Below are 22,509 nucleotides of genomic sequence, written 5' to 3' on the forward strand. Positions count from 1 at the left end.
GGAGCAGCCTTGAGCATCAGCGGTGCCAGCCCTCTCCTTGCTGTCAGAGTTAAGGACTTGGCTATCCCGAGGGGGCAGTGACATGTCCTAGTGTCTGTTGGTAGTAGCAGAGTCACTAAAGTCTTCTGACTCTTAGGCTGGTGGTCTTTCCTTTCTGAGAGCTGTTTACTTTTACCATGTTCCTAAATTTTTATCTCTAATGGTAATTCTAAAAAATAGTTTAACTCATGTGAGTGGGTCTTAAATACAGAGAACTTTGAAATTCTCATATAAAGATGGCTTTATAGAAGTAAAATGTTCTATTTGAAAGAAGCATGATATGAGAAATTAATTCAATAATTCAGTTATTCAACAATCCTTTACTCAATGTCCCTATATTACAAAGATAAATATGGTTCCCAAATCTATCTCCAGAGTAAGCCTTCCCTGGATGCTGGACAATATCTCCATCCTCCTGTTAGACATCTCCACCTTGGTATCCTACAACCATACCAAACTCAGCATGTCTTCCTATGCTCTTCTCTGGGTAAATGGTCCTGCCATTTGCCCCGAGTCCCATTCAGAGCCTGGATGTTATCCAGGACTCTGCCTCTCCTCACATTCCTGTATCCAACCAATGATCATGTGAAGTAGTTTGTAGATCCTACTTCCTAACTCCTTCTCAAAATCCATCGACTTCTTTCTCACCACTACCTTAGGTGAGGCTGCCATCATCTCTCACTTTTATCATCGTCCGAACTTGCTCCCCCATCCAGTGTGCCCTCCTGAAATCCATCTTCCACACTATAGCCAAATGATCTTTCTAAAACATCAAATCCATCAAGGCACTGTCCTATGTAACCTCTTCATTGGCCTTCCATTAGCCTCACTGAATCTAATCCTCAGAGAGGCTTTCCAGGCCCACCCACCTAGGCTCCTGTTGCCCCACACCCAGGATCTCTTTGGTCTCACCCCTGCGCATGATCCCACCCTTGGCTCTAACTTGCTATATCATCTCAAACCTCTGGTGTGTACTAGCTGTTCCTTTGGCTTTGAGGGGAGTTACGATTTGCTTCCCTTTAGCCTTCTAGCAAATTCCAAACCATGTTCCAGACATAGATGAGGCACCTCATCTGGGTGACTTCACTGTCTGGCTTCCCTTTTCATACTCTGACTCTTGTACATGCTGCTGTCACCACACCACCTGCCAGGGCATGGTCACCGTAGGGCACATCTGGTTGCCTTAGGCATGTCTACTGCCTCACTAGACTCAGGCTTCCCCAAGGGCAGAGTGATTGTCAGGTTAGCCTCAGCCTACAATGAACAGGTGCCCAGGAAATGTTGTTGAATCAATTAATTACGATGTGATTTCTGTCAACAACTAGCTGGAGCTTATCAGCTGAGCGATAAGAGAGAACATATGAAACAGAGATCAAAGATGAATGTGCTAAGTGCCATTAGGGAGACACACACAAAGTGGAGAGAGACAGAGAGGAAGGAACAGAGAAAGATGAGGGTGTGGGAGGGAGCCCCAGGGAGTTAGTAACAAAACTACTTCAGGAGCTGGAAAATTGGGTGAAGAATTATTTGTAAAGTGGTCCTTCAAAATGATCACAAGGAAACAATCACACAAATCCACAGATATGTATATACCAAGACATTTCCTCCAGCATTATTTAAAACAATTAAAAAAAAAAGAACACCTTTTTTAAAAACAACTTAAATGTCCATCATAGAAAGCTGGTTAAATTGATTATGTTAAAACTACATAACAGGAATTATGAAGCTATTAAAAGTGGTAATACAGGGGATCCCTGGGTGGCTCAGTGGTTTAGCGCCTGCCTTTGGCCCAGGGCGCGATCCTGGAGTCCCAGGATCGAGTCCCACGTCAGGCTCCTGGCATGGAGCCTGCTTCTCCCTCCTCCTGTGTCTCTGCCTCTCTCTCCCTCTCTCTGTGTCTATCATAAATAAATAAATAAATAAATAAATAAATAAATAAATAAATAAATCTTTAAAAAAAAAGTGGTAATACACATCTACTGATTCAATGTCATTTATTTAAATTAAAACATGTCAGTATACAAAACAGCTATGTATTTTCAAGGATAAACATTTAAGCAAGGACATGTATTAAACACAATGGAATGGAAGGAATGGGAGTGAGTGCAGAAGATGAAAAAATATATAATAAAACCCAAGAGGGATTTTATATAGACGATGATGACAGTGCACCATGAATGGAAGAGTATAATGAACATAAATATGCACTTGAGGTCCAAAAAAAAAAAAAAAAAAAAAAAGAAAAAGAAAAAAGGAGAGAAGATATTGCAATAGATTGTTAAGTTAAAAAACCAAGTCACAAAAACAGTATGTGTAGTATCACCTTGCCTTTGCTTTATACTTACACAAACTTGAGATTGTGTGCACAGAAAGTTTGGGCAGTGCACAATTTACATCAAAATCTTAATAGTGGTTCTAACTGCTGGCAGTATAATAGTAACATTCGACTTTTTTTTTTTTTTTAAGATTTTATCTATTTGTTCATGAGAAACAGAGAGAGGCAGAGACATAGGAAGAGGGAGAAGCTGGCTCTCTATGGGGAGCCTGATGCAGGACTTGATCCCAGGACCCCAGGATCACGACCTGAGCTGAAGGCAGACAGTCAACCACTGAGCCACCCAGGTGCCCCAATATTTGACTTTTCAATATCTTTCTGAACTTTTTATAATGAGTGCACATAACATTTATAATCAGGAAAAATATCCATAAGTATTTCCAACAAACAAATGCACAAAATGTCTTTTGTTCACAAAACAAGGAGTTTGGGGAGTCTTGGAAAGAACTTTCATGGTACTTTCAATTAAAGCCATTCCCTCTTCCAATAATTAATTCATAGCAATATGTCAGGGTTCACTTGCAGGCCGAAGATCATTAATTCTGAGGGCCATCCTGAGTAGCTCTGGGTGAAGTGATGAATATGGAAGAGAAGCTCAGAAGAATCCTGAATCTGTCATCTTCTCACCTATCTCGATGTCCTGGAAATGGGGAGACACAGTGTGGGGAGGACACCGGGGTCAGTCTCTGATCCTCAGGATCTGCCATGTTAGGAAACCATTCTGAGGCTCAGCTTTACCATGTGTAAGATTGATGATAACAGTATCCAACTTGGTGTGTCATCACATGGTTTAAATGAAATGTAAGATAGGAGTTTTCGTAAATGCTAAAGCGCTATCCAATGTTTATTATAATGACTGAAATTCAAAAGATAGAAGATTCAAAGATAGAAAAGATGATGATCCCGTAGATTATCACTTCTGGCTGCCTAAGGCCAGATCAGGATTGCCTAATGAGATCCGGAGTGATCTACTCCACGGTCACAGGAAAGAGCCAAGAAGGTGAAAGGGAGCAGAATTTGCTACCCCAATATATGCCTCTTCAGCATAGGATCAATTTTAGGCTGATAATTTTTAAGAACCAAGAGACATAGGAGAATCTTTGAAATATGAGTAGAAGTTACCCTTCTGAAAGAGATATTTACATTTATAAGGGAAATCTCCATTTGTAAGGGTATCTCCCTCTCTAGAGCTTGAAGGGGGAGAGGACTAAATCTCTCTAGAAATGCTTGTCAGTGGAGAAGGCAGCTGATTTAAATGTGCATAACAACCATACCCTTGTTTACTGTGCTTTGTCTGACAGCAGCCCCACACTGCCTCCCCTCCCCAACATCCTCTTTTACATTTAGCTGTTGATAGTATTTAAGGTGATGACTTGGGACATTTCAGTGAGTTCTTCAGTTTTCCTGGGTATCTTCCTTTTATATAGGAGGTACACATGTTATTGATAATGGTAATTTACCTGAAGCCACCATTCTCAGTCCTCAACCTGGCTATGAAGCCAACTGACATGCTCGAAAGTTTTCCAGCAACCCCCCCCCCCCCCCGGCCCCCGCCCGCCCCGCCAATGGCAGGTATGGATTGTCTGTGTTTTGGCAGGTTTGTGGACCACACCTTTCCTTAAAGCACCAGGGCTGGGTTCCAGTCCCAACTCCACCAGTGTTTTCCTGGGTGACTTCAGCCACAGTCAGCTTCCATTTTGAGCTTCAGTTTTCTTCAAAAGTTCTATGAAAGTTTCCACCTCACCTAACTCACTAGGCCAATGTAATGGACAAATCACAGAGGTAGTTTATAAAGGGTAAAATTGTCTTTAGCTCTTAATCTAGGGCACTTTCTGGACATCTCAGGAAAGCAATAAGACTGAGATAAATGGAAAGAAGTGGGTTTGTTAAGCAGGAAAAAAGAGAGGGAGTAAATTGCAAATCCCAGCATGAAAGAGCAAAGACACCTGTAGGTAAGCAGCCAACAGAAGGTTGACAAAGAAGTTAGAGGAAGAAGATGTAACCATAGGCCCCTTCTTGGAGCTTTGGAAGGTGGATGGAAAGGGTATATTTACCAAAGGTTGCTGGATAGTGCTGACCCTCTCCATTGAGGTTCCTTATCTTTGATGTGCTTCCAGTTCTGAATTATGCTTGCCCTGTCCTTGCTGGGTCTTTGTGAAGTCCCCAGCAAGGCTGGAACAAAGCACTTTATTGTGGTGCTTGAAAAATATCTTGGCTAAAAGGGACAATGCCAAGGCTGAGTGGGCTAAAATTAGACCTTCCGGTTCTATTTGACTTGGCAGTTATGTGCACAGGCTGCTAATGTGGCATCCTCCACCCTCCTCCCTCCCAGCCGTGTGCCTTCTGAGAGCACAGGTAACATGTGCTGAGGAAGAGGAAGTGCTGCTTCCTCTGGCACCCTGTGGGGATGACAAATGCTTCTGGGCTGTGTCACTGCCACTTGGAGCAGTATGTTGAGTAATCATTTGAGGGGATAGGTTTCACCATCAGCCAATTTACATATTACGATTAAACCTTATCTCTCTGTTAATCTAATGCCTTCCATGTTGAAAACAAAAGGAAATCTCAACAATGTTGAAAATACCATAAAATATATGGTATATGGTATCACATATTTACCTTTACTAAGAATTTACAACTGCACCTATTTAACCACTGCAGAACCCAAAGAGCCAGTTACAAGTAGCTTACATTGTGCTGTGAAGTGATGCCATCTACAAGGAAGAGCATAGGCCTAGAAGTAAGAAAGAAGGGGATTCCTAACACTAGCACTTCCATTAGCTAGTGCCTTTGGGAAAAGTTCCTGAACCTTTCTTTCTATTTTTTTAAAGATTTTATTTATTCATGAGAGACACAGAGAGGCAGAGTCATAGGCAGAGGGAGAAGCAAGCTTCCTGCGGGGAGCCCAATGTGGGACTCGATCTCTGGATCCAGGATCACACCTTGAGCCAAAAGCAGATACTCAACCACTGAGCCACCCAGGCATCCCCTGAACCTTTCTCATCCTGTTCATTCAACTGTAAATTGTGTATGTTAAAAATTACCTCAAAATATTAAGCGAAACACACAAACAAGCAAACAAATACAAAACAGAAACAGACTCATGCATGATACAAAGAATAAACTGATTATTGCCGCAGCGTAGGGGGTGAGTGGATGGAGAAAATAGGTGAAGGGGATTACAAACTTTCAGTTATAAAATAAAATAAATAAGTCATCAGGATGAAAAGTACAGCATAGGAAATAGAGTCAATATTATAATAAGTTTGTATGGTGACAGGTGGTAACTACACTTATCATGGTGAGCATCTGTAATGTATATAATTGTCAAATCACTATGTTGCACATCTGAAACTCATATAATTTTGTAGATCAACTTACTTCAATTAACAATTTATTAAAAAGTCAAATGAAACAATAAATTTATATGACTAATATTTTAGCAGTAATTACCATAGCTTATTTTATCAAGTACTTACTATGTGTTTATGTATTATGCATTTCATCTTTATAACCATTTAATGAAGTGGTATCTATACCACTATGTCTCCATTCTACAGTCAGGGAAAATAAGATTTAGAGAATTTAAGAGACTTGGCCAAGGTCACACAGCAAAAAAGATGGTGGAGCTGGCACTTGAACCCTGGAAAACTCTGACCCACACGGTTTATTATTCTGCCCTATTAAAGGGGATGAAAAAGAAGAAAGTATTTTTCAGGATAAAAACTGTTATTTCAATATAAAGTTCATCATTCTCTTTCTTTGTGTGTTGCCCTGATCTATGCATTTCTTTACCCAAGCAAGGCAATTTCAGGTATTATGAGCTTTGGTTATTCTCTCCCAATTGTCTGCTTCTTCTAGGCCCCAGGGGTTCGGGGTGGGGCTTAGATGCCAAATACAGGAGCAGCAATGGAAGGAACTGAGGAGGTTTAACCTGGAAAAGCAGACTCAGGAGAGGAAATTTGAGCTCTCCTTGAAAAAGTAAAGGATTAACTGGCACAAAAATAGACCTATAGATCAGCATAACAGAATGGAGAGTCTAGAAATAGACTCGACTATACATAATTACTTAATGTATGATCAAGGAAGCTTTTCAGAACAAGAGGAAAAGGCAATATAATTGTATTATAAGTGATGCCATCATCACTTGATGGCAATTTGGTGGAAAATATAGCCAGAACCACACTATGTACCATCTTTTAAAAATCATTAACATTTGGAATAAACAGTTTAATATTAAAATATGTCAAAGAAAACTAATTGAAAATACACTAGGCAAAATGTTAATAGCTATGTGTATACACATAGCTATTAACATGTGTATGCACACTTATCTGTAGCCTTAAATATAAAGCAAATTCCAATTATTAAGGGAACCATTAGAATCAGAAGAGATGAATGATCAGAGTGTAAATAGAAAATTCATACCAGTATAAACACAAACAGTAAACAAACCTGTTGAAACATGTTTAACCCATTTATTAAGGTTGTTAGACTTTCTAAACATAAAAGCAATAGCGAAACTATAAAAGATAAGATTGATAGATATAACTACATGAATTAAAAGTTTAGGGAGTCTAAAAACACTTAAAAAAGGCAAATATCAAAGTCGAAAAAGGCAATATAAATGTCTTTTAAATATTAAAGATGCTTAAAAATCAATGGTAAGAGAATTTGATAGAAAGCTGGATGACCAACATGAACAGAATATGAACTGAGATGAAATATCAACAGCCAAGTTCAATCCTACAAGTAATCAAACATGGTAAAATTGCATGTTCGTGCAACCCACTGAAAAATACTAGAAATCAAGAAACATTAAGTATCAACACTTTTGATCCCAGGGGAAGTCATCTTAAGGAAATAATCCAAGAGAAAAGAGTTATACAAAGGGATTTATTTATCACAGCCTTATTTAATAATGGTAAAAACTCTAGAACTATAGCCATTCCTCATTAGGGTAATGGACAGTAAATTATAGTATATTAACTCAATGGAATATAAAATTGTGAGTACAGTTTTGAAACATGGCAAATTACTTATGATATGCTAAGTGGAAAAAGCAGACATACAATATTGAATAAACATGATAATTACAACTCTTTATTGCAAAAAAAAATGAACTCTGTTGTTTTCCTCTTACTCCTTACAAATCAATAAAAAGTGCAGACTATATGCAGAAGTCATGCTACGTATCAGGGTACGGAGATGAATAAGTTACTTGTTTATTTCCCATAGAAACCAGTGACCTAAAGGGAGAGACAAATAATATGCAAACATTTACTTACAATGTATAATATGGAGCCATTAGGGCATTCCTACAATGTACAAGAATTTATGGTAACACATATTAAGTGGTGAAGATCTCCTATAGGTTCCCATATTAACTTACATTAAAATATAAGAACTTAAAAAGATCTGTAAAATCTAATTAATCTTCTTTATTCTAAAGCTGAGATGCAGACAGAGTAAATACATAGATCCTAAATCAATACTTTCCCTTTCCAGATGAAAACCTGAAGCCGAGAGAAAACATAAGTTTTTTCTAAGAGCGTAGGGCACGTCTGTTGAAGATCTAGTTCCAGAGCCATGTTTCCTGATCACAAATCCAATGTTCTCTTTGAATGTGGCTTTCACCCAGAATGCATCAACAAAAACAAGATGACAAAGGAAACAGGCTACTTATCTTCTAAAGACGTATAAGGGTCATGGAGGATATAATAGGCAGGCTCTCATTTCTGTCTCAATAATTTAGGGAAGAGTCATGAGTTTGCAAGCCCAAGTCAAACAATTAGGAGGCTGTAGATGCTTCTCCATTCCTTGTACCTTAATTCTAATTAGTCAGAAATTATGTCTTGACTACCTCTACTTCCAACACTACCTTTTTTTGCAACAACTATCTGATTAGTCTTTCTGTATGCAGTCTCTACCCTTTAAATATATTCTGACACTGCTGCCATATTGATTTTACTAGGATAAAATCTGACCGCTTATTATTCTGACCACTTCAGGCCAATGTCTCCTTTGTTGCCTTCAAAATACCCATAGGGGCCACCATGATCTTGCCAGTACCTTTCCTTCCAGACTGATGCTCACACTGAATTTGCATTTTCAAAAGTATTTCAATAGTTTATCAGATCTCTGTTAGCATAGTAGGCACTTGTTGTAGGGACAAATGAATGAACAAATGAGAAAGGAAATTTAATAAAGACATTTCTCTTTTTTAAAGATTTTATTTTTTTATTTACGAGAGACACAGAGAGAGAAAGATAGAGAGGCAGAGACATAGGCAGAGAGAGAAGCAGGCTCCATGCAGGGAGCCTGATGTGGGACTCGATCCTGGGTCTCCAGGATCAGGCCCTGAGCTGAAGGCAGCATTACACTGCTGAGCCACTAGGGCTGTCCAATAAAGACATTTCTTAATGACATTGATATCTTGGCTAAATAATCTTCTCTACTCGTAAGCTCAATGAGGTTGGGTACTATGTTTGTCCTGCCTACTGGTGTATGCACAATATTTAACAGTTGAATAAATGCACAGATGGATGAATACAACTTTGTAACAGAGATTTTAATGGCTGCTATCAAAGGGCAGAGGAAAAACCATATTTGTGGGAATTAAGGAGAGCTTCATATGAGAAGCAACCTTTGCGATGGATCTACTAGGGATGTAGAAATTATAGACACAATGGGGTACAAAAGAACATGGCATGTTCATGGATCAAGAAATACTAGAATACAGTTGGAAAGCTTGAGGCAGGCAGGGTAACCTAATGGGAAAGATTATACAGAGTTAGATTGAAATCCCAGAGTTAATTCTAACTGTATGACCCCAATCAAGCAATTAAAACTCTCATAGCTTTCATTTCATCTTAAAACAAACTGTGAAGATTAACGATGAGATAATATAGAGTACTGAAAATTGCGTAGCTTAGAATAGGAGCTTTCCTCCTATCTTCTTCTCATTCCCACCCCCTCCCCCTTCCTCTTTAGTGATAATTCTTTGGTTGACACCAGTATCTTGGGCTGCTCTGGTCAGTAGGTAAGACTAAGAGCCTCCTTCAGATCCAAATCTAAAAACCTCTCCACAGGATGTTCTCTGTGGGCGACCAGCTCTTACCTGTCTATTTTGCTTATCCTACTGCATACATCACACTAACACAAAATAAAATGTTTTGACTCCAACTCAGATTAAAATAGCAACTGCCAAAGGAGCAAGAAGGAATTCATTTACTAGCTAGTCTCTACAGTTTTTTGCTCATTTGCTGCTTGTAACCAAATAACTTGGCCCCTACCTAACTCAATAGGGAGATCTTATAATGTATCATTCAAAAAGCACAATCTGAGGGCAAAGGAAGGTGCTATTACTTCTACCAGGACAACAGATGTTATTCAGGACTATCTTAAGCATTTGGGGTGTATCATCACCCTGCCTCTCCAACTTTATCTCCTGTCACTCTCCCTTATTTCCTATGCTGCAGCCTTACAGACTGTGTGGCTTTCTCTCCAAGACACCAGATTTATTCTTACATTAGGGTCTTTGCATTAGTTTTTCTCTCTCCTTAGAATTCTCTTCTAATATCTTTCATGGCTGATTTCTCACCATTCAAGTCACTGGTCAAATGTCACTTTTCGGATCTTTCTATTTAAACTATTAAAATTAGCCTCTCCTCCAATGACTATCTGGTTACCTTGTTTTACATTCCTTGCAGCCCTTAAGACTATCTGAACTTAGCTTATGTACCTATTAAAGTTATGGTTATTTATTGATGGTCTTCTTTCACTATAGAATGTCAGCTCCAAAATGGCAGAAACCTGGCTTGTTTTATGTACCACTGTTTCTTTCTGGACCCATCCCTGATATTGAGTAGGTATTTAATAGTCATAAAATGAATATCTTAACTTGCTATAATTTTTAAATATAAGCTTCCTTTCTTTATAGTGACAGTGATTGATAGGTACCATATGAATGTGTTTGTTTTATAGGTTGTTTGCCAGATTGTTTGAAGGAAAGATCAACTCTAAGTTCCCCTATCTTCCTGCTCATGATCTCAATAGGGGTTTGCAATGCAGTAGCTTTCTTAATTATTGCCACCTTCAGGGAAAAATTGAAAGCCTTAATTCAGATTAGAGGCTACAGTGTTGCTTAAGAAAATATTACTAACTTCGTTGGGTTTGACCCAGACAGTATCCTAGAACCTAGAGCAAAGCGTGAGCTGGATGCAAACAAGGGACGTTACCTGACAAAAACCATAGCTAAACCATTGGCTCTTCATGTTCTGGATATCATTAAGTTGTATATAATTTTTTTCTCTGCTATTCTAGAATGCTTTTGGAGGTTTTCAAAAAGCAAGATTGAAATTAGATCACTGGTATCTTTAGAGTATATTAGTCTTACCATTTTGGGGAATTAAGTAACATTTCCGGAAGTTGGCTTCCTAATCTGTAAAGTTGTTGCAACCTAACACAGTGCCTGTCATGTAGATGTTCAGTAAATGGTATCTATTTTTATGGAATACCTTACCAGATGGTGTTGATAGGTACATTCCACTGGCAAGGAAAACTTTTATAATAATCCATAGGCTGATTAATTAAAAAAATCCTGATGCCAACTATAGTAAACCATTGTTGTTAACAGACTTAACATGTCAAAGTTTGAGTATTCTGTTATGGACCCAGTAAATGAAACAATTTATCAATTTCCCGGAACATGTAAGACAGACATCCTTGGTGTAGGGCTGTTGTGTAGGAATAAATCACTCAGCTCAGCTATGATTCTCCCAAGCATCTATATCTCAGTGCTGTTTTGTTGATATTCATTCTTCCACATGCACGTAGGATCTCCCTTATGTGATTAAAAAACAAAGGAAAAACTAAAAAGCTATGTTTCTTTGTGGAAAGTGTCTCCTTGAGAAACACACCTGGTCTGCTGATGAGGGGAGTGAAGAGAAAGTGAGGAAGGCAATCATTTCACTGTATTTCATGAGAAAAATTATATGGAAGAGGCATGTTCATTTTATTTATTATTTTTGTAGAGAGGGAGAGTGCAAGAATGAGCATGAGCAGAGTGTGGGGCAAAGGGAAAAGGAGAGTGAACAGAGAGCCCCACTCAGGGCTGGATCCCAGAACCCCAGGATCATGACCTCAATTGAAGGCAGACGCTTAACCAACAGAGCCACCCAGGCGGGTGCCCCCGAGGGACACTCACTTTACAGATCTGCCAAGATTTTAAGGTGTATCCCTTCATTGTGCCAGGTATCTGAGACTTAGCAGAAAAGATCCCTCCTCAAACATACCCAAAAGAAAGAATATTTATGGGAATTCTCTCAAAGGTCCTCCTAAGTGTCACTCTATTGATATCCTTATCTTTGACTATGAGTAAGGAAGCAAAAAGAAATGAAAGTTTAAAGGTATTTTAACTTTATACTCAATATGTTGTTAATAACTAGAAAAGAAAAAAATAGCATCTTTGGTAATAGGCATCAAGACCCTTGAATTGTTAATATTCTTCATCCCAGCAACTTAAGGAAAATTGTCAGTTATGGGCTCAAAAATTCGAGCAAAAATAAAATTAGATGCCAACCTCATACTGATCAGAAAAATTTATTCGGATGGATTAAAACCCAAACTAACACGATATGCACAAATCATGGTAACAGATTGATAAACATGATTACCTCAAAATTAAAAACTGTTTTAAAGACAAAATTAACCATGAATAAAGTTGAATAATAACAGGCAAGGAGAAGATATCTGCAATGTGCATTACAAAGGATTTGTATTCTGAATATATAAAGTATTTCAAATAATAAATGAGAAAAATATAAGCAGTCCTATTAAACAACAGGTGGAGCATAAGAATGGATAATTTATAGAGAAGAAAATCCACATGGCTAATAAAGAGTCAAGAAATGGAAAATTACAAAGGATAATGTTTTCCAATCAATCTGATAAAAATATTTTTAAAAATATGCTGATACTGAGTGTTTCCAAAGTTGTAGAGAAATACGAACTCTTTCTAATATATTACTGCTGAGATATTAACTGGTACATCTTCTTTGGAGGACAATTTGGCAATATCTAATACAGCAGAAGGTGCCTATGGAACATAATCTAGCAATTCTATTTCAACACATAAACTCTAGAGAAACTCACACAAATATCCAAGGGGATATGTGAAAAAGATATACACTGCAGTTTTGTAATAGCAAACATTAAAAAAAAGTCATAGCAACCTAAATGATCATCAAATAGGGAATGGATAAGTAATTTGAGGTAGAGTCATGTGACGAGGTTCTGTAGAGTAGTTAAAATGAATAAGTGATATTATATGAATAAAAATTGTGAACTAAAATTTTTTGAGGACAAATCAGAGAATGACACAGTATGATGTCATCTCCTTAAATATCAAAGAGTCCAAATGATACTATAGAGACATTTGTATTTAGTAAAAAGAATAAACATGTTCGTGAAGAAAATGCATGCCAAGTTCAAGAGAAGGTTTCCAAGGAAAAGGAGAGCTGAGTGGAACTGAGAAGAGACATGAAAAGAATCTCAAAATATGAGAACACATTAATATTTGTGAATTCTAGGTAGTAGGAAAGTGGATACTTATTATATTATTATCTGAACTTTAAGGTATGCTTGAAATTTTTCACAATAAAAAATGGATACTTTTTTTTCTAGAGCATTTGTAATTCATATTTCTCTCTAATTCTGACTTCTTCTGAAATACTTTAAAACATCACTGAAGATTAGTGAATCAAATGGCTTGGGCACCATTTATGATTTTGGATAATGATGTCTTCCTCCAGTTCTGATCATAAAGAGTAGTCCGGTTCATTTTAAAGGAAACGTAGCAGAACACTGAAGAGAAAATTATGTCATCCTTTAAGAATTTTACTTATTTAAAGCAGCCCATTTCCAGTTTAGGGAAAAATAGTTCTCTGATCAGTGCTGCAATAAATATAGAGATACATATATCCTCTGCACCATCCACTGACTGCTCTAGCTACATCAAGGCACTTTTAGTACATTGCAATTTCTTGTCTACTTGCATGGCTCCACTAGACTCTTGGAACACTTGGGAGAGAGGGACCCTGTCTTGCTCATCTATGCCTACACCATGTGGGCGTTCAGCAAGTGTTTTTAAAAATAATTTAATACAATTTCAATTTTTATCCTGAATAGGCATATTTAGATACAATTGTCTAACAACATTTGCAAGGCATCTGGAGAGGTTCTGGGAGACTCCAAGTTGGCATGAGAGTGACTCTTTGAGTCACCTGGTTTCTTGCCATTGTACTAGAACACATAAAATGAGTATGTAATGTCTTGTAGTTGCTGTTGTTGTTTCTCCAGGATCCCAAGCATGAATATTGGAATAATTTCTTAAAGGCCTCTCTGAACAACCTCACGAGATGGTGTAATCAAGTCCACTTAATGATAAATATGCATTTCTTTGCCAAAACGGAACATCTTTGGCCAACTATAGAGTTTCTTTCAGCTTATAGGCTCTGTAAGTGTATTTTAGGTCAGAGAGACTCAAAGAAGATACAGTGGAGACTGCCAAACCACATAAGAAAAATTCTATTTAACAACTAGCAGTGTGTGATAGAGCAAATCTGAGGAAAATCGTTTTCCTCTTTTGAAATCTCTCTTTTCTAATTCATTTTTAAAAATTCTACTGTATTAGATACATTTTCTAGACCTAACGGAAGTCCTTTCTGAAGCAAAAAAAGAAGAGTAGATAAAAGAAAACAGAGGAGAGCATGACTCTTTCTGGAAAAACACTTGATGTAATTAAATGAATTGGTTTTAAAAAGGAATACTTAGAGTAAATTTTATCTATATTAGTATATCACAACTGTGTAAGAAAATAGCATACAAAAAAGAGGCTAGAAAGAAATACGCCAAATAATCACAATAATTAACTTTGAGTATTAGGAGAATGATTTTTATGTCTCTCTACTGTAATATTCCCCAGTTTTGCTCTGAAGATAATATATTGTGTAATACCTGTATGTAAGGTGCCTGAATTATTTTTGTCATGAAATACTTCCCTCTCCCTTCATCTCATCTTCCTAGTTATTCCTTGCCCAAGGTATAGGACATATCAGCTATTAATATGTCCCATTTTTTTTTAAGATTTTATTTATTTATTCATGAGAGACACACAGAGAGAGAGAGAGAGAGAGGCAGAGACACAGGCAGAGGGAGAAGCAGGCTCCATGCAGGGAGCCTGATGTGGGACTCGATTTGGGGTCTCCAGGATCATGCCCTGGGCGGAAGGCAGCACTGAACCACTGAGCCACCCAGGGATCCCCATCTTTTCTTTTAGCTGCAGTGGCCCTATCCAAACTTCTTATTCAGGAAAGTATAACTAAGCTATTTTTAGTTAGCGATGGCCTAAACATACCCAATCAAAGCTGGGTCACTGATGCAAGAGAGGCAGAGCCCAGGTCAGCTGATGAAGCTGGATGGTGGAAAGGGATTACAAATAGAGATAAAAGTAATCAGACTTGCTCTTTCAGAGATTTGGAATGCGAGAGAGATGGTATCGGATCCTTCATCAATATTGAATGCAGAGCTAAACTGCAGAGAGAGAAGCTGAGATGCTATGTATAGAGAGAGGAACATCTTGGATCCCACAGATCAAGAAAAGGAGGCAGTGGCAAATCCCTAGAGTTATGCTGGTTCCTGATGGCTCTGTGGGTCTAGTTCTGATGTTTATCCTTAAAATAAGCCTTCTTTGTATAATACTATTCGGAGGAAGATAAAACTGCTTTAATGCAATGTATACCCTCACTGGGGACTGACTCTAGGTTCTAAACCTTAATGTCTGTTTATATAATCCCCAGGTCCTGTCTAAATGCCATCATTGGGGAGCAAAAATTCATTCTTCAATTTCTAAGGAATTCACAAGTCTTAAAGAGACCATGTTAACATTAGCTTTGTTTTTTATTTGAAATAAAAAACTATGATCATCTTAAAGATAAAATTTGGTCTATGGATAGCTAGAGTGAAGTCTGGAGGTGGAGAATTGATTCAATTATTTAAAAGGGTCTGTGAATACATAGGAAACGGGCCTTGGAAACTGAGTAGTGTATCTTTCACATGTCATTGCATTATTTTTCAAATGTGTGTCAATGGTATTGCTATTAATAATGTAAACTTTAAATGTGAATTTTAAACATTGCTGGATTCAGAATAGCTATTTGTCTCTCAAGGCAACCAATAATGAAATTACACTTACTAACCTTGGGAGCCTGAAAAAGTCGCTGGCACTGCAGAGAAGTCCTATAAGTTTAAAGTAGTGGTGGAAAAGATCAAGAACACCTAATACAAATTGTAGACTGAAGAAAACTTCAATAGATTTGAACTGAAACATAATAGATCAAAAGTAATTCCACAGGCTGAGAATATAACAGGGCCTGCTGGCTGGGTGAGAGTGTTTGGTGGGAGTCACATGTTTTATTCTGATGAGTGTACCTATTTAGAGTAAGGTAAAGGGAGTGCCCTTTTCTTGATTAACTTCCAGGCTGCATTCTCTCTCTCTCTCTCTCTCTCTTTTTTTTTTTTTTTTTTTTAACCAGGCTACATTCTTAAGAACCACAAAAAAGAATATATGCTTGGCATAGATTTTCTGTCTGAAGAATTGTACAGTTATCAACCCAGTTGCTCACAGACACAGGAGTTCTGCTCCTGGCCTCACACTCCTGTATGATCTACCTCAAAATATCTCCCAAATCTTTGCTGTCTCTGGATCCCTGCTTCACCACTTTAGACCAAGCCAATATCACCTATCACCTCTCTCCTGGATGACTACAACTCCCTCCAAACAGGTCTCCCTAATTCATTCTCCAGGAAGATCATTTGACAACTCAAGTCTGATCAAGTCATTTCCTTTTTAAATTTTTCAATAGCTTCTCACTACTCTTAGGATGCAGAAAAAAAAAAAAATCCTTTATATTCCTTGTAAGATTCATCACAACCTGGAACCTGGCTGCTTGCTACTATTTCTGCAGCTTCATCTAATGCCATTCTTCAGTTTCTCACCAGGTTTACTATCAAATCCAGCTCTTTGTACATGCTCTTTGTCCCAGCACATTACATGTGCTGGGAGCTCTCTTTCTGTGCTTCTCTTCATCTGGCTGACTTCCACCCCTACTTAGGATCCCAGCATAAATCTCACTTTGGCTCTGTCCTGGATTCCTTGGACTAACTCTCTTCACTCTGCATGCCCATAGGAGCATAATCTTCCCTTTGTTTCAGGCCCATCAGTTTTTAACCACCTGTTAATCCTGCCTTTCCATACCATAAACTCCATGAGAGAGTCTACCTTTTTGCTTCTAAATTTTTCCAGGACAGGGAGTGGCACATAATAAGCCCTCAAAGTCTGTTAAACTGGATTTATCAGTTAATGTTTGTTGAGCTGGATTAACTGTCATTTGTTCACAGAGGTAACTTTGGAGCCCCAAAGAGACAACCTCAGAAATATATTGAAAACAAATTCGCTCTTTCACATCCAACCTTTCTGAGTACATAATCTATACTTCTTGTAGTGACCATTCTACTGGTATGTTTTAATCTGAATCTCAGCCATGACCCCGGCAATTATGGTCCAGGGGATACAGAAACTTGTCTTCTAAAGTTTATTATAATATACTGCATGGTTCATGTTAATGACAGGTTTTAACATAATGACATATTTTATGTAATCAAATATGCCTACTCTCTTATAGTTTCTTGATTGCTTATTTCCCACTACACCTAGGTTACAAAAACATCTGGATTTTCTTCTAAACCTTTTAAAAATGCCAAACTTTAGTATATTTGGAATACATTTTATATAGTGTGAGATAGGGATCCAAGTTTATCTCTAAGTAGATAATCAGTTGTGTTAGTGCATTTATTAAAGAACTGCCCTCTTCCCACTAAGTTAAAATGGCACCCCTGTTAGTAATTTATGAAATTTCATAAAAATGAGATATCTTTGTAGATTTTCTATTTTGTTCCACTGATCTATGTTTCTACTCCTATGTCTATGCCATATTAATTTGATTACAATGTTTGTATGTTCTAACATCTAGTAATGCAAGCCTACTCTGACTATTCTTTTTAATACTTTTCATGACTATTCACTTTTGAGAATGCAGTGTTCCAGATAAATTTTAAAACCAGGTGAAACAACTTAAATGATGCCTCCAGTAAAAAAATCCTGTGGCACTATAATTATTATATATTACATACATATGATGTGCTCATGTTGCCTTTTCATTTGTTGTCATATTTTCTGTTCTTTATTAGGACTTTTTAGTAATGCTTCACAAGGCACTTTTGCCTTTCTTATAACTTTAAATCTCAAATATTTTATCATTTTGGTTGCTATTGCATATAGAATATTTTTTTTCCACTTTTCATTTCAGAATGTTTTTTGATAGACAAAGAAAAGGCTATTTGCTTTTGTAATTTATCTCATATCAAAAATCTTTATCAAATATTTACTATTTTTCATTTTTACTTGAGTCTTCCAATTTTCTCTATATATGGTCATCAAAAAATAATAATTTAATCTCTTTTCCAATGTTTATTCAGCTTATTTCATTTTCTTATCATATTGCTTTTACACAGATAAAAAACAATAGAAGTATTTATTTTTTTCCAAGACAAGGCAAGGTATAAATATATGGACACAAGTCTGTATCTGTTCCTGAGGAACTGATTCATTGCTAGATTTTTGCTGTACAACACTTATATGACTTTAAAGTTCTGAAAATGCATGATTTGCCTATGAGATTCAGTACTAGAAGATGGAGCCGGAAGGATGTTAGAGACATTCTAGGCTAATCATACACATTCTACCTGTAAGAAAACTAATGTCCACCAAGAGAAAGTGATTTGATCAAGATAAAAAGCTAAAAGCAAAGGCCCAGGCAAAAATATAAAGATTTTTTGGTCCTTGGGAAATTGTTCTTTGTAAAATTCTTGGTGATTAGAACCTTAGACATGAATTTAAAACACTATCATTTTTGTGCTTATTTTTTATAATATAAAGAACAACTTGACAATCTACATTAAAATATTTATTATAACTTTAAAATTTTGTTATACCTAGTTTCCAGTTTGCTCTATGATTCATTTTCTCCTTTTTCCTTAGTGATAAAACCCTTATTTTTAACAAAAGTTTTGCTAACTGTGACTAAATTCTGGTCAATGGCATGTATGCCAATTTTGGATATGATGTAAGGAAGTGTCCTTGAAAGGGAAGGGCTCTTCTAATTGATAGAGGCTGCAAGCTTTGCTCAGTGGCAGTATCGTAGCCAATGAGGTTTATCCGAGGCATGATTATTGATAGAGGCTGCAAACCATCTTGGATCATGAGGTGGAAGCCACATGCCTTAAGAAGGGCAGAGGTAAAAGGTAGAAGGGGTTTGGGGCCTGAGAATTTTGTGAAGCTCCTTATCAGCCTTGAACTGCCTACCTCTGTATTTATTTATATGGGTGAGAAATAAGTTCTTTTATTTAAGCCATCGTTATTTAGGATTTTTTATCATTCTAAGCTGGATCTAATTCTCACTCTAAAGTAAATTTTAAGATACAACAACAAAAGTATAAATATAAGTATCTTAAAGATAATCTGTAAACTCTGGCTCAAAAACAAAATGGAAAAGAAACAGAGCATAATGGATATTTGATATCAGAATTCTGATTATGGTCTCAAGAACTTTGAATTTAAAATAATTATCATAATAATATTAATGATAATAATAGCTGTGAATTGACTACTGCAAAAAGACAGTGGGGAGCAATCAGGAAAAGAGCTTTAGAGTAAGACTGTCTAAAACAGACAACCACTTATTGGTTATGTGACTGTGGGCTTGTCATTTGCTGTTTCTAAGTCTCCATTTCCTCATCTCTATAATGGGGACAATAAAATTTCTTAGCAAGGGGGTTCCTGGGTGGCTCAGTTGGTTAAGCATCTGACTTTAGCTCAGTCATGATCTCAGGGTCCTAGGATCGAGCCCCACATTGGTCTCCCCACTCAGTGGGGAGTCTGCTTCTTCTTCTACCCCACTCCCCACTCATGCTCTCTCTCAAATAAATAAACAAAATCTTAAAAATAATTCTTAGCATGGGTTGTGCACATCAGATGAATACATGCATTAATTGAGTCAATATAACTTAATCATATGTAGTATTATTGATTTTATTATAAACACCATTACCACTAATCTCTAAAGTCCATCAAATGATAACTATGTGGTGATAGTTATAATTTAATCACTAGGATAATACTGTCATGTAGGTATCATTATCTAAATGTCATAAAATGATTCATATAACTCAGAATAATTTGTGACACAGCCTGATTACCAAATCCATATTTCTTTTCATAACATCTTGCTAATCTTATTTGATCAAGATTCTCTAGCCTTTTGAAACATTATGTTAGACACATGAATTTGAAAGTGTTTTCCTGCCAGTATCAGATACCTTAGTTCCTGCTCCCTCTATCAATAATGGCATCCCTGTTCCCCTTGCTTGTTGTCTAATGAATTCTTACTCTTGGCATCCCTGAAATTAGCCCATCTCTATCCTTCACCACATGGAGGTTGGGTTCTGTGTATTCCAGAAGTGCTCCCACAGTTCTCTATGCTCATCTCATGATTATTCTTATCAGACTATCAATTATAGGTCTCCACTGCTGGAATGTGAGTACTGAGAGGGCACAATGTCTTGCATCCTCGGGGTACATAGTAAGTGTTCAATAAACACTTGTTGAATAAATTAAAACCACATTTATCTTAATGGAATTGTAGAAGCACTTAAGCACGTTTAAAGATCTATGTGTGTATATCACATGAAAGTAGTCAAGGGTTTGGGAAGACCTGAAACACAGGTGCTTAGAGAACCATATCTGGGGGCATCACAATGCCAGATTTCAGGTTGTACTACAAAGCTGTGGTCATCAAGACAGTGTGGTACTGGCACAAAAACAGACACATAGATCAATGGAACAGAATAGAGAACCCAGAAGTGGACCCTGAACTTTATGGTCAACTAATATTCGATAAAGGAGGAAAGACTATCCATTGGAAGAAAACCAGTCTCTTCAATAAATGGTGCTGGGAAAATTGGACATCCACATGCAGAAGAATGAAACTAGACCAGTCTCTATCACCATACACAAAGATAAACTCAAAATGGATGAAAGATCTAAATGTGAGACAAGATTCCATCAAAATCCTAGAGAAGAACACAGGCAACACCCTTTTTGAACTCAGCCACGGTAACTTCTTGCAAGACACATCCACGAAGGCAAAAGAAACAAAAGCAAAAATGAACTATTGGGACTTCATCAAGATAAGAAGCTTTTGCACAGCAAAGGATACAGTCAACAAAACTAAAAGACAACCTACAGAATGGGAGAAGATATTTGCAAATGAATGTATCAGATAAAGGGCTAGTTTCCAAGATCTATAAAGAACTTATTAAACTCAACACCAAAGAAACAAACAATCCAGTCATGAAATGGGCAAAAGACATGAACAGAAATCTCACAGAGGAAGACATAGACATGGCCAACATACACATGAGAAAATGCTCTGCATCACTTGCCATCAGGGAAATACAAATCAAAACCACAATGGGATATCACCTCACACCAGTGAGAATGGGGAAAATTAACAAGGCAGGAAACCACAAATGTTGGAGAGGATGCAGAGAAAAGGGAACCCTCTTACACTGTTGGTGGGAATGTGAACTGGTGCAGCCACTCTGGAAAACTGTGTGGAGTTTCCTCAAAGAGTTAAAAATAGACCTGCCCTACAACCCAGCAATTGCACTGTTGGGGATTTACCCCAAAGTTACAGATGCAATGAAACGCAGGGACACCTGCACCCCAATGTTTATAGCAGCAATGGCCACAATAGCCAAGCTGTGGAAGGAGCCTCGGTGTCCATCGAAAGATGAGTGAATAAAGAAGATGTGGTTTCTGTTTACAATGGAATATTACTCAGCTATTAGAAATGACAAATACCCACCATTTGCTTCAACGTGGATGGAACTGGAGGGTGTTATGCTGAGTGAAGTAAGTCAGTTGGAGAAGGACAAACATTATATGTTCTCATTCATTTGGGGAATATAAATAATAGTGAAAGGGAATATAAGGGAAGGGAGAAGAAATGTGTGGGAAATATCAGAAAGGGAGACAGAACGTAAAGACTGCTAACTCTGGGAAACGAACTAGGGGTGGTAGAAGAGGAGGAGGGCGGGGGGTGAATGGGTGACGGCACTGGGGGTGCTATTCTGTATATTGGTAGATTGAACACCAATAAAAAATAAATAAAAAAAAAAAAGAGATTTCCCGATATGGAAACTGTCCTAGTCAACTACACATCATAGCATGGTTCTCTTGGAAAGGTACTTCCATCAAAAGCTCTATTATTATAATTATTATTGGGGGCCTTGTGAGTCACAGATAAAGTGGGGAGATGCTAAAACCTGGAAACAAGGCCCATTCATCTGTTCTCAAAGAGAAATGTAGCAGTCATCTCCTTCCCAATGCCCAGCAACTATAAACACATCTTAGTAGCAATCCCTTGGGGGCTGAGTTAGAAATCTAGACCTCACTGGATTTCCCTGGAATCTATTACTTCAAACAGCTCAAAATAGATCTTCCTGTCACATATTCTTATAGCATCATGCATTTTTCTTCCATTACACTCAGTATTATTTGTAATTTTATGCTATTTTGTGATTATTTGTTTAATATATGTTTCTTTAGCTATGAGGGCAGGGATTATGGCTGTATTAGTTCACCCTGTATATCAAATACTAGGCAAATGAAAGATATGCAATAGGTATTTGTTAAAAGAATGAATGAATTGGGCAGCCCGGGTGGCTCAGCAGTTTAGCACTGCCTTCAGCCCAGGGCATGATCCTGGAGATCAAGTCCCGCGTTGGGTTCCCTGCATGGAGCCTGCTTCTCCCTCTGCCTGTGTCTCTGCCTGTCTCTCTCTGTGTGTCTCTCATGAAGAAATAAAATCTTTTTTAAAAAAAGGAATGAATGAATTGATGAAATGGAGGGACAGTACCTCATATAAAAGCAACATAGTGAATATAAAAGCAAC

At 37.5% G+C, this 22,509-nt stretch overlaps 1 protein-coding gene and 1 pseudogene across 1 annotated transcript in view; one reads left to right on the forward strand and one right to left on the reverse strand.

The window, feature by feature from the left end:
• Positions 1–22,509, reverse strand: part of VSNL1 (visinin like 1) — a 102,976-nt gene that overhangs the window by 69,421 nt on the left and 11,046 nt on the right. The gene's annotated exons all lie outside the window — the stretch shown is intronic.
• On the forward strand, positions 18,671–18,732 carry LOC140602045 (U4 spliceosomal RNA; annotated as a pseudogene).

The sequence above is a fragment of the Canis lupus genome, chromosome 12 (genome assembly GCF_048164855.1).
Source record: "Canis lupus baileyi chromosome 12, mCanLup2.hap1, whole genome shotgun sequence".
Classification (NCBI taxonomy): Eukaryota; Metazoa; Chordata; class Mammalia; order Carnivora; family Canidae; genus Canis; species Canis lupus.